General features: G+C 39.5%; 1 protein-coding gene and 1 pseudogene across 1 annotated transcript in view; both read right to left on the reverse strand.

Annotated features, from left to right (window-relative positions):
* The window catches only part of CDH13 (cadherin 13), a 967,094-nt gene that overhangs the window by 474,482 nt on the left and 472,601 nt on the right, over window positions 1-20,011 (reverse strand). The window lies entirely within an intron of this gene.
* Window positions 4,601-4,719, reverse strand: LOC120623192 (uncharacterized; annotated as a pseudogene).

Here is a 20,011-nt window from a genome sequence, read left to right on the forward strand (position 1 = left end):
TTCAATTCCCAGATTTCTGTGTTCATTGGGCCACTCACCTCCCCTGTACATTAATTCCTGGCAAGAACGCCTCTGCCTTCTCACACTCTCTAAGCTCTGTCATAGTAACGGTGTATTTTGGAGGTTTCCACATGCTTTCTGCCATCTAAAAGGACAATAAATTAATCATGCCCTTGGGCGCTGTTGAAATACGCACACTTAATCTCTAACTAACATGCCAAACTTTCCTTCCTTGCCATTGCTCTGCTCCTCTCCCTTCCATCAGTTCAGGTTTTTATGGTTCCCAAAGAAATATTAAACCAAATATTTATGCACTCATCTGAACCACAGTTCAGAGAAAGCAATGTAACAAAATCAGCATTATGAACCTGGAGCTATTCCCATTTGGAAGTAATAAACACGAACAATTGAACAATTTCTCCTTGGAAATGCATGTTGGCCGCTCTTTCGCTGAGTTTCAACACTTACTCTTATTATTCTTATAATTCAGGACAAATTTTCATGTTAAGTCTGATTCTTGGAAACGCAAGCAGTGTTAACCATAAATAAAATTTCAGTCATTTTTAACTGAAAGCCTGACATTCTCCTCTGCCTTGCATGTACCCATTAGAAGGGCCCGTGCATGGCTTTAAGGCTCCCCATGCCCGGAAGTGGCTACAGTCTCTCACAACGGGATCACACCTGATTAAAATCGTCCAAAGGTCCCCCGCACCACCACTTTCAGGAAAAATTCAGGCTCCCACAGCAATGCATTCGAGGCTCCCTATAGTCTGTTCCCTGCCTCTGTCTTCAGCCTCAGCTGTCGCCGTGTGCACACACATCTCCCCATCCAATTTTGCTGCCATTTCTTCCAAAGTACCATGCTTGGACCTACCCGTTTCAGCCCTGGAATTACCCTGTTTTGACCCAGAGGCTCCCATTTGAAAGATGAGCCTGGTCGATCAGATCATTTTTGGGAAGCCTAGGATTGGGACAGGGAAAGACATAGATAGCTAGCTGAGGACTGTGGACCCTTAGAGTCTTGTCAGCATGAAAGCCGAGTCTAACATTTTGGGGAGACTCTGGGCCATGATTATGGACCTTGATAAAGAAAATCGTCTACTGGGAAAACTGAAAGAGAAAGTAATGAATACTTATGTGTGTATGAAGCCAGTTCAAGCTCGAACATAGTCTTACCACTCTGCAACTGGGAAATCATCCTCTCCAACATTATTTAATCTTAGGTCTTAGTCTTGGTCTCCAAATTATACTCCCTCACAAAAATATCACAGTCCCCTTTCCCAATGGTGTCTGGTAATTGGCTTTAATTCACCAGGATATTACCAAATGGATATCTGTATGGCTCATTCCTTCATTGTCCCTCAATTCTCTAATTACATTCATCTCTTCAGAGAAGACTTCTCTAACCACCTTACTAGAAAATAATACTGGCTTCCCTTCCAACATCATCCTCTATGCCCATTACCTTCTTCTGTTTTTCTTCACAGAACCCATTATCACTTGACATAGGTACTTGTTAACTATCAGCTGATATATTATCACCTGACATAGTTATCTGATAACAATCTCTATTTATTATTAAAATATATGCTCTTTGTACCAGACTTTTGTTCACTGCTATGAATAGTGCATGGTGCATAGCAGACACTCAAATATTTCATAATAAATAAAGAAGCTATGTAAAGAGAAGCTGAAATGAGAGACTGTATAATCAGAAAGAAAACGAAATTAATGCATAAATCAATGAACATGAACGGCTACTTTGGTTTTAAAGTGGCTTATCAATTTCTGGGAAGAACCAGCTCTGCTTTTTGGACTTGAGTTCTGAGAGATGCTCTAGTAACCTCCCAACAGAGTCATTTTAAGCGATACTTCTAATTAAATGATCCCGATGAGACACTCACTTTTAAAACGTCAACAGCATGCTCCTTGAAAATTAACAGGCCTGTGGATGCAAAGGATCAACTTGGGTAAATATCTTTCTTTCTCTGAAGGTTATGGCTGCCTAAAATTTGGCTTTTCCAAGGGAGTCCCAACGAGAATCATACAAACGGAGACAGTAAAAGTTTTGGCACAGCATTTAAAAAGATGCCCAACAAATGAAAGGATCTTGGTGGAGGACATGTATGGTTATCAAGTTCCTCTCAAATTACAATACCAAATCCTCTGAAATAGCCATGGGTAAACACAACTGCCCAATAACTGCCCTGTGAGTGAATATTCCTAAACAGACCACCTGTGTGGTTCATTCTATCCCAGAAATATGGGAATGGGTAGAGGCCATGGTAGGTAGAAACCCAGGAGGAAGTATGGGTTTGAGAAAGAAGGTAATATGTTCTGTATAAGATGAACACAGCAGAGCCCATTAAGTGATTAGAAATATAGAAAAATGAGGCAGAAGGCACACTTTTGGGCATCATCTATGGAAGAGAAGATTGGCTTAGTTTGGTTGTTTCAGAAAAGTTAATCGATGCAAGTTACTGAACAGATTTCCGCTCACAAGAAGGAAAACATCCTGAGGTTGAAAGAGCTTTAGCTGATGGCTCCAGCTGTCTGGTGATAGAGAAGGCTGCCACTGCGGTGTCCGGGCTCACGCCATCTGGTAAAAGTGCAGTAGAGGCGATCGATACCACACAGACTCTGAGGTGGTTTCTCACTCCCAGCTGCTATGATTCCTTAAGTCTGAAACTTGGAGCAGCTCTGATCGTGTTTGGATCAGCACTGTGTGAAACAGGCGAGGAATGAGGTGCTGTCCAGGGATTTCTGTTTAAACCCAACTCAGCTACTTTCTACCCATCACCTGGGCAAAGCTTCTCTTTCATTCCCTGTACCTCCATTTCTCTAGGTGCTGAGCAATATCTATCATTCCTGCCCCTGCAGTGAAATGGTTTACACAATAGTTTCTAGGTTGGTTTGTACCCTGGCTCTAATATATCCTTGGTTTTTGATCTTGAGCAAATCTTGTCACCTGTACAAATATCAGTTCCCTCTTCAGTTAAATGAGGATAATAGAACTGAACTCCCGAGCTCCTGGTGAGTACGGAGTCCTGTGGCTGGCACACAGTGGGCACTCAACGAATGCTAACGTTTATCTGAGTATTTTTAAACACGACGACATATCAATATCAAGAAGAGTCATTTTTAATTAAGAAGATCTTAAAAAACTTTCAAGTTGCATCCTAGGTAATAATTGCTTTCACTGAGGTGCTATAAATGTCAGGTACCGTGCTGAAACTTTAAGTGCATTTTACCAGATATTTACTATTATTTCTATTTCCAAGAAGGGAAATGTGAGACTCAGTAAGGTGAAGTCATTTGTCCAACTGGGTTGCACAGCTAGTTTGGGGGCAGGGCCAGGCATGGACACCTCTGAGATCAGCCAAGTCAATCCAGAACTCTGGATGCTGGTCTGATGCCAAGTCCCAGATGCTCCGTTACTTATGACTCCACCAGACACCTCCTCAAGAAGCTGGGCTGGTTGTTTCAAGGCTCTGAATGGATTGTGAAGGGGATAGCTGGGTCTTCTTTGCAGGGCTCCTGTTGAACAGATGAGCATGCTCAGATCCCACGTCCATGCGGCACAGCGGGTGCTCACTATTATAGGGCCTAAAGCCCTCGCCCATACTTGCAGATATACCTGCTACACAGTGAAAAATAAATGCATGCACAGTCCTGGTGCTTTCTGACTTGAAGCCAAACAAATTTACCCAGGCTCATTTGTCAGCTGCTGTAAATGCCCTCCTTCCCGGCCTAGCTCATCCCACCTCCAAGTTCCTTAGTTGTTATAAGCTTATCACAGAAGTAAATCAAAATATTCTCAAGAGGAGAAGAAAAGATAAAAGCGAAAAATGCGACATTCCTCAGAGAGGAATATTTTTTATAGTTCCACAACTCTAGCAATTCTGTCTTTAAAAAAAAAAATCCATTATTTAATTTTAGTACCATGAAGGTGCTAGTGATGAATAATGGCTCCTCTTCCACCTTCTAGTATTTCTAAAATATTAATACTGGTTGGTACCTCTCCTAGGGGGAAGCAGAAGTTGAATCTTTTATAGGCTCCTGAGCTCTGTTCCCCATACTATGAATTTATTTCATTACTACCAATCATATGTTCTGAGTTCTTTGAATTGTCTGCTATAAAGGATGGGGGCCATATGGTGGGTGGAGAGGGTAATATATGCTGCCAAATAGTCTCTTTCTCATCATTTTCTTTGTCTAAGTCTTTATTCTTTTATTACCTATCAAAGTGCAATGCTTATCTCTACACTAGACATGGGCTGTGAATCATAAATAGAAGCCACAATGGGAAACCTAGCTTCACAGACATGGGGCAGGTCAAACATCTGTCAAAGCTAACAACTATTTGTTACTTCTTTAACCGCAAATTGTTGATATTAAGCTTTGAACATTGAGTCGCAACTATTTATTCTTCAGCAGATCATAATTTTGTGTGTCTATATGTGTTTCGTATGTGTACATGTGTTTTGCTTGCTCTATCTTTACACTTTGGGTATGGGGGAAGGAAAAAGAAGACCGTTTTAGGGTAAACTATAAATAATAATGTAAATTACTATATTTGGCAATGAACTTTTTTTTTTAATGCCTACAGCACTCGGTCTAACTAGGTGGTCTCCCATCCAAGTACTAACCAGGCCCGACCCTGCTTAGCTTCCAAGATCAGACGAGATCGGGCTTGTTCAGGGTGGCATGGCTGTAGACTGAACTTTTTTTTAAAATAAAAAATCAGAGTTTTTTTTCCCCCTTTACAAAACTAACATGTAAACTCGGAAAACTCTGGAGAACAAATCAAAAATAGAATAAAATGTTCAATGTCCCACTTGATAGTTACAACTATTTTAAACACATCAATGACTCCCTCCTAGTCTTTTAAATACATACGGCTGTATAAATATATTCTCAATTAAATTTTTTATTTTGAGATAATTGGAAGATTCACATACTGTTGCAAGAAATACTCTTTCACCAATGGTACCATTTTGTAAACTATAGTATAATTCCGCAGTCAGGACCTTGACATTGATGCAATCCACCGATCTGATGCAGAATTCCCCAGTTTATTTGTACTCATTTGTGTGTATGTCTGTGTATATTAAGTTCTCTGCAACTTTGTCACATGTGTAGATTTTTGTATCCATCACCACTATGAAGCTACTAAACAGTTCCATCACTCCAAGGATCCCCGTTGCCATCCCTTCTTCTCTTCCACGTGTTACCTCTCCCCCACTCCCTTGGCAACCACTGATATGTTCTCCCTTCCCATAATTTTGTCATTGAGAAAATGCCATATAAATGAAATTATTAAGCATGTAACCTTGGTATTGACTTTTTTCACTCAGCATAGTTCCCTGGAGATTGCTGTTGTGTATCAGTAATTCATTCCTTTTATTGCTAAGCAGTATTCCGTGGTACAGCAGTACTACAGTTTCCTTAATCATTCACCTATTGAACGACATCTGGGTTGCTTTCAGTTTCTGGCAATTATGAATAAAGATGTTACGAACATGCGTTTACAGGTTTCTGTGTAAACACAGTTTTCAGTTCTCTGGTATAAACGTCCAGGAGTGCAATTGTTGTGTTCTATGGTACCTGCATGTTTAATTTTATAAGAAACTGCCAAACTGATTTCCAGAGAGTCTGTTCCATTTTCCATTCCCACCAGCAATGGCTGAGTGATCCGATTTTCCACATTCTTACCAGCATTTGCTGCAGTTACTATTTTCTTAAAAAAACCATTCTAATAGATGTGTACTAATAGCTTGCTGTGTTTTTAATTTGCATTTTCCTCATGGTTAATGAGGTTGAACATCTTTTCGTGTGCTGATTTGCCATCTGTATCTCCTCTTTGGTGAAATGGCTGTTCATGTCTTTTGCCCATTTTCTAATTAGGTTGATTGGGGATTTCTGCTGTTGAATTTCAAGAGTTCTTCATATATTCTACATACTAATCCTTTGTTAGATATGTGGTTTGTATATGTTTTCCGAATTTGTACCTTGCTTTTTCATCCTAACAGGGCTTTTCCTAATCCGAAAGTTTTAAATTTTGATAAGGTTGAATTTATTGTCTTTTAGAGATCATGCTCTTTTTGTCAAGTCTAAGAATTCTTTGTCTAGCCCTAAATGCCTAAGATTTTTATTTTTTCCTAAAAGATTCAATTTTACATTTTACATTTACATCCATGATCCATTTTGAGTTAACTTTTGTAAAAGGCATGAAGTTTAAGTTGTGGTTCACTTTTTTTTTTTTTTTTATGGAAGTCCAATTGCTCCAACACCATTTGCCAAGGGAGCTACCACCTTGACAAAAGCTGAATAGCTTCTGCACCTTTATTAAGAATAGGCTGGGCATATTTGTGGGGATCTATTTCTGGGTTCTCTATTTTGTTTCATTAATCTATGTGTGTTTTCCTCTGCTGTACCACATTGTCTTGATTACTATAGCCATATAGTCTTAGCATCACGTAAAGTGATTCCACCCATTTTATGCTTCTTTTTCAAGATTCTTAAGCTATCCTGGGTCCTGGGCCTTTCCACATAAATTTGAGAATAAGTTTGTGCCTAAAGAAAACCTTGCTGAGATTTTGATAAGAATTGCATTAAAGCATAAACATATCTTTATATTATTTTTTAAACTTGTTATATCATGAGAATTTTCCTTATTATTATGAACTCCTTGTTAATGGCTACCCAATATTTTAAAATAGATATACTATCATTTAACAACCATTTCAATAATAACAGACATTTGGCCCCTTTCAATTATGAATAATGTGAATAACTATCAAGAACATCTTCTTGCAAAAAAAAAAGAAAAGAAAAGAAAAGAAAGAAAATTTGCTGCACTTTGGATTGTTTCCTTGAAATAGATTACCAGAAGTGGGGTTAATCAAGAAAAGGAATGTTCTTACAATTATTTCTAATTGGATATTCTTTCACAAATTACCTATATGTGAAAATATTATCATTAGTTTTAAATTTTCATTTTGTTATGAATTTGAACGTCAAAGTAGGAAAGATGCTCATCAGAAAAGGGAGATTGTAAAAATGGAAAATAATGTAGCAACCATACCTCCCCAAATGATGATGACTATAATTCCCGCCTGGCATGACTTTTCACAGGTGTTGCCACATACCTGCTCTTAGGTAATCCTCTCAACTATCCAGTGAAGGCAGGTAAGTAAAATCAATTTCTACTTCACCTACTCTAGGACAGCTATTTGCTACTAAAATGTTTTTAAAATCTCTTTTCATCTTAAAGAGAATAGGTTTAGTTAAGTCATTTTGTTTTTACCTAAGAAAGGAAAAGGGACAAACTGACCTGCCTAATCAATCTCCTTATTGTTTTGGCTGTAAAAACGGCTCTTACGAGAGATGGCCCTGAATGGGAGGTGACAAATATCTGCCTGGTGGAATAATCAATGAGTTCCATTTATGTTTCTATCCTTCCTAATTGGGATTTCTCCTTTTTTTCTAGTGAAGTAGAGCTCCCATAGAGAGACAGAAAAATAATGTGGTTTTTCATTCCATGCAGTCATTTGCTTTTAAAACCATGTTGGATCTGCGTGGCTAACAGAAAGCATAATCATCCTCCCAATGTGAGTCCTAAAAGCTGAGGTTCTCCTTCTCAGGTCTCAGTACAGAGGTGACCTTTGGTGTACTTAAGTCCTTCGGTGTATCCAGAATGGGCTACAGACAGAAAAAAGGAAAGCCTGAGGCCACCTGTGGGCCACACAAATATTATATGATTCAGTAAAACCAGTTTTCGTACTCTCAAATGTTGGGATCAGGTGTCCTTGAGGATTATAAGGTGGAAAATCACTCAAACTATAAACACTGGGATGTAGAATAAAATCCCTTGTATAAATGGCAGCTTTTCAAATGGAAATATTTGATACTTCCTCCCCAAGCTGAGGAAGCAAGGATGAGGAGGGAGAAGGTGGTATTAGTTAAGTGTTTGCTTTGGGAGAGGCAACTTACTAGGAGCTTTTCTTATATTTTTATTAATTTTCATAATCTGATGAGGCATTTTTAGTCCCATTTCACAAAGGAGAAAGTGGAACATTAAATAGCTGGAGCGAATTTTCCAACAGCTGTCAATCAAAGCTAGGCTGCTCTGAAGCTGAGCTGAGTTTTTTTCCTACCATTTCTTGGTGAAGATGCAGAGAAAGAGAAAAAGAGACAGTGATTTAAGTTAGAAGGGCAGATACAGTGATAAATCAATGAAATGATGAAGAGAGGAGTCCTCAAGCTCTCTGTATTTGAACTTCACTCTTGTACAAATGAATGAAATTCAGAGATTGTGGGAAAGGGCCCAGGGAGACCCCACCTGCTTCCACTGGAGTTGTCTTATATTCCTCCATCTTGCAGAGAATCAGAGCCTCCTCCAAAAGAAGAGAACACCCAGCCCAGTGGAAAGGAGGGAAATAAAAAAGATCCCTATCCTGTGCCCAGAAGGCAGGGTTCAGAGCACACAGCTGACATGCAGAGCTAGGGGTTCAAGTTCTTGCTCAATCTAACACTCAGCTCCTCCGTTATAATATGGGGATAATGCCAACCTAGAGGCTTGCTTTGCACATTAGAGACAATACAGGTAAGGAGCTGAAACCTGGGATGGCTCAAACAGCTATGATCATGGATACCCTGCCACCTTTTCCTCAAGCATAGTTTCCACACTTCCCTGGATGTGACGATTCTCCAATTCGCAGTGCTCCCATCAGGGCAGAAGTACTTGCACTCACCAGGTGAGTCAGGAAGCTAGGTGTGTGCCCTCTGACATCAGATTCCACCTGCAGCCCTCACCCCCACGGAAGCCTCCATTCTGGCCAAATCTCCCACTACAAAGCCGAAGAACAGGCAGGCATACCTCGGAGATATTATGAGTTTGGTTTCAGAGGACCGCAATAAAGTCGTAATATTTTTGCTGTTGGCGGGTCTGCCTTCAATTTGCAAAAAATGCAACATCTGTGAAGTGCAATAAAGCAAAGCACAATAAAACAAGGTATGCCTTACATAGTTCCATCCTTTAAGAGAAATGTTTTCTGTGTTTTTATAAGGCGAAGACATATGTACCATTTAAACTCTGCAGAGAAAAATCAGACCTTCATCTTTTAGATGTATTGCTTCCTCCGGTGTTTAATAGAATTTCCATCCTGTCCACACTTACTGGGCACTTGGGGCAACAGTGCACTTGTGTACACCTTTCGAGCCACCCATTAAAATCCCTTCAACCTCCCAGAATGCACAGCCTTGGGGAGGGCTTGGGTAACATACCACGCAAATACCACTCAGTCACACATTTCAAACTCCCTTTTAGAGGCAGCGACATAGAGGTGCCAAATCTATGTCCACGCAATTAACCACGGAACCTCTGGTCCTGCTAGGGCCCTCTTTTACATCACTTCTTTGGCTACAGCTCTGAGGAAATTACTTTTCTTAGACCATGATGTCCTTTTTATATGGGAGGAGGGTTGGGAATCACGCAAAGCACCGTAAACAAGATTTCATTTGGTGATAACAGCCAGATATGTTGAAAAAGCACTGGTATCATTTCGGGCAATTCTTCCAAAGCCCACAACCTGAACAGCTCAAAAAAAAAAAAAAAAGACCCCGTATTCTCCATTTTCCCCATATTCTCCACTGAGATGAACCTACAACCCAGTCCCCACATCTAATCGACACCCAGCAGTTACCTGTTGAAGGGGGAACACTGCACACAAAAGAAGCAGCTGCTCTTGCATGTATTAAGTACAGGCATACCTCGGAGACCCTGTGGGCTCCACACCACCACAATAAAGCAAGAATCACGCAAAAGCAAGTATCGTGATCAGGCAAGACGGTATCTTTTAGCCAGTGGAGGGTCTTGCCTTCAATTTGTAAAAAAAAGAAACACCTGCGCAGCACAATAAAATGAAGCACAACAAAACGAGGTATGCCTATATTTTCAAGGATTTAAGAGCAAGAGAAAGGGTTCTCACCTGGGCCATTACTCGGAGCCAGAAACTGTGCCAGGTGCTGTAAATAACACAACAGCGACTAAGGAGTCAGTGCTGACTGGTGTGTGGCTCAGTGCTTCAGGTGTGTTTACCATCCTTTTATCGTCACGTAAATCCTATATGCTTTTTTTGGTCTTTTTTTGTCATTAAATACACTCTAAAAGATAGGTGGCTTTATTATCCCATTTACAGAATTGAGAAGCTGAGGCTCAGAGCAGTTAAGAATTTTGACAAAGTATACGTCTTCCCACAAGTTGCACTTGGGGCAATAGTGCACTTGTGTACACATTTCGAGCCACCCAGAGATTAAAATCCCCTGAACTCCCAGAATTCATAGCCTTGGGGCAGGTTTGGGTAACATACTACGCAAATAGCACTCAGTCACACATTTCAAGCTCCCTTTATGTCCACGCAATTAACCACAGAACATCCGCAGCAACCTAGACAAAATAAAAATACTTGTGACTTATTACAGACTTATGTCCCAGTGGTGCTAAACACTTATGTATTATTTTATATGACCCAAAACCATAGGAAGTAGATGCTTATCTCTATACTACAGGCAAAAAAACCCTCAGGCTTAGGGTTAAGAAACTTTCCCTGAGGGTCAGTCATTTAAGCCTTTGTGCCCATTGAGCCTTTGCTCTGAATCACTACATTAAGCAATCGGATTGATAATTTGCAAAGTGATTAACCAAATAAGAATATTTCTACCCCAAACCTACCATTTAGGATGACCAAAATGAGCAGACTGAGAAATGGCCAGGGCAGTTGTTTTGGCCAGCTTAGTAATTCTGTAGTAACAAAAGAGGATTCAATCAATTGCTTAGCAATCAGCCATTATGAGAAGATGGGGAAAAAAAAAAAAAAACAAATCCAATTGACTGTTTGGTAGAGCGGGAAGCATTTTAAATGTCATCACAGTGAGAGAAATATTTGAAGATTTGTCTTCATAATGGTTAACTAATTGCAATCTTCAAATTTTATTGCCTTGGAAAAATAACTCAATTCAAGAGACAGGGTATTAACACTTGGGGCTATTTCTCCTTTGTTTTAGATAACATCAGAGGGAAGCATGCAATTGATCAATCCCTATAATCTATAAAGACCCCCTCCTAATGAACGGTCTCCTTGAGGCAGAGTCAATGTGCTATTCATCATTTTATCATCTATATGTACCTAGTATAGTATGGGGATATATGATAGGTTCTCAAAACATGCTTGCTAAATTGAATGAAAATTTAAAAGAATGGCTGGAGTCTATCCTCAATCTTGAGTTCCCTTTAAGTGAAATTCTAGAGCTGTATATGCAATTTGACTTTGGTATAAATACAGGATGGTAGCTATAGACTTCTTTAGCTAGCAGGCTATCCATTCCCTTTTGGCATCAGCATTCCCACCTGCACGATGATAATCAGCTAGTGCCGCAATCATCCTGTCATGACATCCCTCCACTCCTACCACACAGGGATGTACTTTTGACCAAACCAACCCCATTTTTCTTGCCTCAGACAGAGATGGCTTAAGCAATGGGCATTTGCCCAAAGTTGGACCAAACTGTATTTTCTCCAGGGATTTTCTGCTAGAGCTGGGAGGAAGGCCTTCTTGCCTTTGAGGATGATGCTAGAAGAAGGCTGTTTGTGTTGTTTAGAGAAAGTCTATGTAGAGAAGGAGAGAAGAGATCAACATGCACACGGGAAGCAGAAAGAAAAATTCTTTGGATCTGGGATCCAGCTGTTCTGAAGCTAGATGCACCCTTGGATTTCCTGGTTACGGGAGTCAACAAATACCCTTTTACTTCAGCTTTTCGAATGTGTTTCTGTCAATACAACCACCAAATCCTGATAACAGAATCTTTTTCCAGCTACTATAGTTACTTCCTCTTTGGTTTGGTAACACTGGGGCAATCAGAAAAAGAACTAACTAGAGGTCGAGAACAGGATTAAGAGGTAGGATGCAGAGGGAGGTTAAAACTTAGAGATAAGACTTTGGGAAATCTCAGGGAAGTGGGGTGCAAAGCAATCCTGTTCAAAAAGAGTGATTTTGCAAGGGATGGGCTTGCATCTGGGCATCTGAGATGCTGAAGGACGTAGGAGGGAGGAATCCACAGAGCCCTAAAGTCAGAAGGGGGGTCCAAATTAGAATGGGAGCCACACACAGAAACAAAAATAAAAGTTTTATGTTTTATCCACAAAGAAAAAAGAATTAAATATTGAAATAGGGAATTGAGTTTCTTTCTAAAGAGTCTATCAAACACAGCTAATGAAAATGGAAAATGCACCATGCTGTATTACTAATGCAAGATAAGTAAATGTCAATGAACTTCTATTACTGAGATCCGTCCCTTCATTAGAGTAGAAGTTAAAAATACAGCTTCACCTTGCTCCAACTTTTCCCCGCTCCAAGCTCTTGGTCAGCAAATGGGCAAATCCATTATGACTAACATGGGAAAGAAAAAAGGTAGGATGTGAATAAGCTGAAGAAGGCACAGTAAACCATAATAATGACTTATAAAGTTTTATGGTTGGCCATTAATCTTAACCACCTCGATTTCTAAAAAGAAAGATTCATGGTCTTTTTAAATAGACAAAATTCAAGTTTATGAGAAATTTAATAATATTCATGCTGATGCAATAAGAAATTCCAAAAGTCTTAAATTTTCTGCAGGCTTTGGAGTGGAGACAGATTGTTATAGTAGGAAAAAGACAAGGTTGAGAGTCAAACCCATAGCCAGAGCCTGACATGGGGCTTTAAGCAAGTCACTGACTCTCTCCGAGCTTTAGTTTCCTCATCTGGGAGATGGAGATAATGCTGGCTTCCTTGCAAAACTGTAGTAAGGACTAGTAAACAAGGTAGGAAAATTCACAGAGGCACACAGCCTGGCATGCAAGCATGGCACTCGATTACACAGCTGCAATGATCATTTCAGAACCTTTTCCAAACATATCCAGAATCCCATCATGATCACTCCTCTCTCCTTCTACCACCATGGCTCTAGGCCAAGCCCCCATCACTTCTAGAATGTGAATGACTCAACTGCTCCATGGTTTCCCACCTCCTCTCTCTCTCTCTCTCTCCCCCTACGGTATATTCTTCAGACACCAGCCAGAGCGGTTCTATAAGGACGTACACAGGATGGTGCTTCTCTTCCACCAAAACCCTCCCATGAAATGGCTTTCTCTCTCAATTAGAATAAAAGCCAAAGTCCTTCAAGTGACCTATAAGGCCTTCCATGATCTGGCCACACCTCTGCCCTTATCTTATATCCCTTTGTTCTCTCTGCTGCAGCCGCATTGGCCTCCTTGGCATTTCCAGAATGTTCCAGACATACTCCTGCCTCAGGCTTTTGGTCTCCTAGTTCTCTCAACCTAGCATGCTCACCAACCCTCTCCCAGCAGATGAATTCCTACATGCCCCTTCCTCAGGTTGTCTTACTGAGGTTCCTTCCTGAAAGCACTATTTAAAACTGCAAGCTGCCCCCAATCTCCAGCCCTTGTTTCCCCATATTTTCTCATGATCTTTATTGACTTTTTTTTTTTTGCATCTCATCCTTCAGGGCCTCTTCATGAGCCTGGACTTATCACAGCCTTATTTTATAACTTTTGATTTGCTGCCTTCCCTTTCTCAAAGGTTGACTCTAAGCGGGCAGGATTGGTCTGTTCTCTTCACTGCTGTATCCATAGAACCGGCAGCAATCCTCATCACGTAGCCAGAGATCAATACATTTTTGCTGACTGGAGAAATTAGCCACTTAACTCCCCGAGTCACTCTGGAACTCCTGGTTGCAGATTATTTCTCCTGGGTTGCAGAAACCTGTCCAAACAAAGAGGATTCTGTCCGAGATTTCCCCTGCCAGCACACCCTAAAGGCCTCGAGGCTTCAGGCCAAGCTATATCCGGACAGTACAACAAAGTATAGAATCACAGCATGCAGATTGGAATGGCTAGCTTTGCCAAAAGCCATGGTTTCATCACTGAGAAAGGGGGTGTGAAACCTAGAAAAGCTGGTATATGAGGGGATTCAACAAGAACTGTATAAATACCAGTTTCATGAAGGTGCTTGGGTGATACAAATGTCCCTCCCTGAAATGACTGTTGTGAGGATGACATAAAATTGCTTATGAAATAGTAGGTTATGATTTTTGTTTAAAATCTCCATCTCTTCATTTGTCCTTCTCCTTCACTTGGACCACCATCCGCCTGCTTCAGTGGATAGCATTTCATCCTCTAGCTCATGGTCCCCCATCGAAGCTCATCCTCCAGTTGTCCCTTTCTTTCAAGGTCAACCTTTCCATTGTCCTAGTTTTCCATGAGTTCATCTGATACAACTTTAGCACCCAGAAATCTAACTTTTTGTAAGTCTTAACCCTGTGGTTCTCAACTCTGACTATATACTATGGTATTCAACAGAGCTGCAGGCAGATTAAAAAAAATAAATGTACAAGCTACGACAGAGAATTGGGCTTACTAGAGCTGGTATGGGGTTTGGGAGCCAGGATTCTTCTGTAATTTGGGTCATTCTAATGTGCTGTAGGATTGAGAACCACTATTGTTAGCCTTTCTGGGAAAGGCATTTAGATGTAAATGGGGCCTCTTGGAGACAAGATATTTTAAAATAAAACTTTTTCCAAAAGTGAAAACTTGAAGACTTTATGGGAGCATATATGACTCAGATGTGCTTGTCTAGCTACAACTATGTAAGGCAAAAACTTGGTCATAATGGACACATTGGTATAGGTGAAGCCTACCTTAATGTGAGTGGATCTATTTGAGCCTCTGACAAAATCTAGGTCCATACTGATCGCACAGGAGAGCAGTGAGCAAATAGCAAGCAGAGTTAGGCTCCCAGTGGATGCATAAACCTGAAGGCACATTTCATTCACTTGCCCCATGAATATGCTTGGGAAATTGTGCTTATGTACACATGGTATTGACTACATGTGTTCGTAAGAGCCATGCATATGATCAATATTTTCCCAATTTTTTTCTCCTATGGATGTACTGTGGATCTTTTTTTTTAATAAACTAAGACTTGAACTACAACAAAAATTTTTGCTGACTGGAGAAATTAGCCACTTAACTCCTAAATGGCACTCAACAAAAAATAATACAAAACAATCATGACAACAACAACGACAAAACAAAAACAAAACAAGAGAACCTGAAACACCAGAGGCAGATCACAAGGCTGTCTTGAGAAGTCCAACAACTAAAATGCCTTTTAAAATAAGACAATACAATCTTAAAAGAGCTATGACTAAATGCTATTTTATTTTTAAAAATCTCTAAGGTGTAATTTTTTTCTTCCACGAGACAGTGCAGGAACAAAAGGAGATGATAATTGGTCTCCAGACATATTCCATTGGGTAACAGGGAGAGACTCTCAAGGTGAATGGAAGGGAATCAGTGACAAGTGTGTCAAAGGCATGAATCAGTGATGGGGAGAAATGAGAAATAGGCTGTTCTGAGTCGTTGCCATTTTTTGATCTGTTCCTGGTGATAACCAAACAACTGTGCCTGCTTATTTTATTGATTATTTCTGTTCTTGTTATGATAACTACAAAACATTTCCAGAAATAGGCTGGGTCAACATATAACTGGTAGAAATAGATTTAACTAAACATTTTAAAGGACACGAATGGGAGTGTACTGTATTTGGGAATATTCCTTAGCTGAAGTGATATTGTTCAAGCACGAAAAATCATAATTTGCTACTGAAAGAAATTAAATAACTTCGTAGAATTTAAAATTCTCAGAGAAAATATAGTTTCTAGCATCAAATTTGACAGATTGGTTTTAAAGTCTTTCACTTTAATTTAGTTCAGAATTTTTTAAAAAGCTCTGCTTGGGCACATGGCTGATGATTTCTATGGGAACACTGCAACTTATTGAGAAATTACTATGTACTAGGCAATGAGTTAGGTGTTTTATATTTGATCCTTTTATTCACTGAGAAAGCCTGAAGTACTGTTATTTTTATTTCATCTGGCCATGAAGAATTTGATAGATGCTTAGTGATTTGCTCAAGGTCGCATAGTTTGTAGTCCAAGAAAAAGGAGTCGGTGCAGCCTAGCAAAGAGTACAAACTCAGGAGCCAGGCTGATTGAATATAAAGCTCAGCTCTGCAGCTGCAGAATTTTTAGGATTCTGTGCCTCAGTATTTTTATCTGTAAAATGGAGATTATAATAGTATCTACTTCATAAGTTTATTGGGAAGCAATAGATTGATAGAGCGATAGGTAGATAGATAGATACATACATACATACGTATATACATACATACATACATATATACGTATCACACACAACTTATCTAAATACATATATAAATATGTAAAATACACACACACATAAAGAGCTTAGACATCATAGACACTAAATAAGTTAACATATGTATAGTATGAAATAGATTTATACATGGCAAGTATTATTACCATAATCACCAACATCTACTCTGTTCTTTCGTTTACATTTAAGCCTTGATATCTATCGATAGCTCTTCTCTCTTAGTCCTGCCTTTCCTTTTATAGCATCCTTCTTTTCGTTGTGGGATGATACAGGGAGCACAATACAATTGAAAGAAAAGAAGTCAACAGTTTTACTTTTTAATAATTAAAATAAAAGGCCTATTATGGGATTCAACAGATGAGAAATAAAAGCACTGTAGTGAAAGCTGGACTCTCATGAGCTTTCAGACAGGAAAATTTAACGTGAGCAGATATTTGAGCCAGGTTTGGAAACAACTGTTCATTTTTCTGACCATTTTTCTGGCTGTGGGGTGGCTGACCAGTGAGAGGGCCAACATCTTCTCCTTAAGGATGTCCTACTCCTGACCTTCTGGGTTGGGAAGGTGGCTGAAAGGCCAATCAGGATTTGGCTCTGACTGCAAGCTTCTTCCTCCCTAATTTCCAGCTCAAAACAATTCACCCGCACCTGCTTTACCTACTGGATCTTTGGATAGAACTTTATTTGAAGAACAGATATTGAAGCTCAGAAAACTTTTGACAACCAGTGGTTTCGATTCCTTCTAGTTCTGATATTGTGAGGCTCTAAGATCAGACAGTTGATTTATAACATGTCCAAGCCTCCTATACTAGGTTCCCCCTTGGACAGCAGTGACAAGTGCTGACCTATAAGGGAGGAACACTGGGACCAAAATGAAATGGGAGCCACCCTGAATACAAACTGACTTTTGAAAGAAACACAGAGCTTTCTAATTTCAGATTCTAAATGGTGCTGCTAAAAACATCTTCAGAAAAGTTGAGTTTAATTCCACCAGTTGAAGCTATAGTAATATTACTGGATTTTTCTAAAAGACTGGTGTGTACCCAATTCCCATGTGTAGCATATAACTCACAGATTTAATTATAGATCTTCCTCAGTCACTAGTTCCCTAGGAAACAAATCCATGGCTCATGTCTTGTGCATGGAAGGTCATAGCAAGAAGATAAATATTTTCTGCATTTTGAAACTTTATCTAGAGGTCACAGGTCTGCAACTCAGCAGATGAGAGCTCTTCAGACAATAGCCAAAAGCTGCTATGTTTGACTAATAGCAACGATACTTAAAACCCTTTTTATTTATCTCAAATAAAGCACTTCCAACTTAAATGAATGAAAATTTTCATTATATCTCTTTTCCTTTTTAAGGCTGAAATACAAATGAGATGAGAAGTTTCCTTAAATGTTTCTTCCTGCTCAGTTAAGATAGAAGTTCTGTTTTTAATTTTTGTTTAAAGGGAACATTATCTGAAAAATCCAAGTTAATTTTAATCATGTGGACATTGCAGGTCAGAGACTGCATGCAGAAAACTGCCACAATTGGCCAGTAATACTGGAAAACTCAAACAAGAGGGAAAACTAAAAGCAGAAAATTCAGAAAACTGAAAATGCAAATGCCTTTAAATATATGAAAAAATATCACAAAGTAAAGAGACATATTTTTCCTTACAACTAGAGGAAGTCGGTCTTATTTTACTTTATAATTTTGTGTATTTAACACTCTCTGAAACTGGTTTCTGCTTGTTACCATTAATGCCACTAACTTTTTTAGTGCTATGTGAGGATTAAATAGGAAAACATAAGTAAAGTATTTTGTAAATTTCAAAGAGCTGTACAAATGTTAGTTATCTCAATTAGCGTCTCTAGTATAAATTCTTAAATGGAATCCTTTTGATCACAGTGTGGCAGGACTGAGTGTTATAAGACCTCAGACTTTAACTGACAAAGCATAGAGATTAGTAGCAGTCATGATCTTCTTCACCTTTCAGGTAGAGATCATAAAGTAAGCAGACAGTACCATTAAATGCAACTCGCAGAAACATCCCAGAGAGGTTCAAAAGATGACTTATTTTCCCAGCAGATGACAGCAAACCCATGGCAGAGAGAAGACCTAGGGTCTAAACTTAGCATGTAAAATTTTTAGTTTCTCTTGCAGCCTCAACAATATACTGTTTATGGCTTCAGTGGCAGATCAGAGGTGTCAGGACAAAGCCATCTTTATTTGCCATTCTTTAGCAAAAGATCCAGGTCAGGAGAAAGAGGCTATAAGGTGGCATAAGGGGTGACTAGCAGGAGAAGGGAGGATATTAGTCAGTCATTACTTCCTTCTCAATGCATCATATGTAAATCGCTTTTGCTCAGTTTAAGGGCCTCCATAAAATATTAATTTGGGCATATCTAATATTTATTGAGCAATTACTAAGTACCAGGCAACATATATTTTTCCTGTTTTTGTATAGTACCAAAACAACCCTGTGAGGTTGGTATGGTACATTGGGAGGGTAATTCAGCTCAAGTTTCCAACAAATAAATAGAACGGATGGGCACTAAATCAGGGTTTCTATACCCAAAGCCTGTGATTCAAGCCATCATACAAGACATACAGATATTTCTATTCATTCTGAGTCAACATCTCCTTGGGGAATCTATACAACTTGTGATCCTTCTCTCTCCAGAACATGCATGCATGTGCACGTACGCATACACACATGCACGCGCGTGCGCGCGCGCGCACACACACACACACACACACACACGCTAACATCTCTTCATGGACCAAGTCTCAAACATTTCAGGTTAAGAACTTCTGTTCCACAACCTGCTGGCCCCTGGTGGCCCCCACCTTTTCTTCCCTTCTTTTCAACAAGTAGCTCAACCAACTAGACATAAGATTCCAGCTTAAGTTCATTTTAATGATGACATAACTGAGGGGTGTTTTTGCTTTACTGAAAAAAAAACAAAAAAGCCAAATACTATAGTCCACAATGTGATCAAAGAAGCTTCAGCTTGATGGAACTTGTGGCATTATCCACAATGGTAGTTCCCTCATGGGGTCACTGGACACCTGAGCCAGAACCATCCAGAGCTTATTATCAAAAAAGAGCTCTGGACCCCATGACAGACCTACTGAATCTGAATGTGAGGGGTGGGGTTGGGGCCTCACTCAACGCTGTGAACAAAATCACCTAGTCAGCTCAGGCACACTGCAGTTAGACACTCCCTGACTGAGAAGAAACTAAATATCCAAATTCTAAACGAGTCTTGCCTGAGGTCTCATTTCTTGTTGGTGGCGGAGCTAGGCCTAGATGCGATGACTCCTGACATCCGTCCGCACATTTCTATCTCAAATACCCAATAGTGTGATCAAAATTCAGTCAATAGAAGAATTCATTTAAACACATCATTGTGCTGAGAAAATGAATTTGAAATCTTCAATGCTAGTGTGAAATGAAATGTTCATGATTTATTTCTTTAAGCCAATAATGTCCCCAAATTGGATGCTCATTAAATTGCCAAAATAGTAATGCATGAATTTAAATCTGCTGTAATGCCTTCATTTTAGAGAAAAAGTCCCCTTTTAATAAAATCGTGTTTTCTCCAACAAGAAATATAAAAAAACACATTTTGTTGCAAATTGTGGATTAAAAAAAAATCAACAAATGACTATAGCAGCATGGATTAAGCATCCTTTGTTTGCTTTACAGAAACCATTATTTAGAAT

This window comes from Pteropus medius, unplaced genomic scaffold, assembly GCF_902729225.1.
Source record: "Pteropus medius unplaced genomic scaffold, Ma_sr-lr_union100, whole genome shotgun sequence".
In the NCBI taxonomy this organism is placed as follows: Eukaryota; Metazoa; Chordata; class Mammalia; order Chiroptera; family Pteropodidae; genus Pteropus; species Pteropus medius.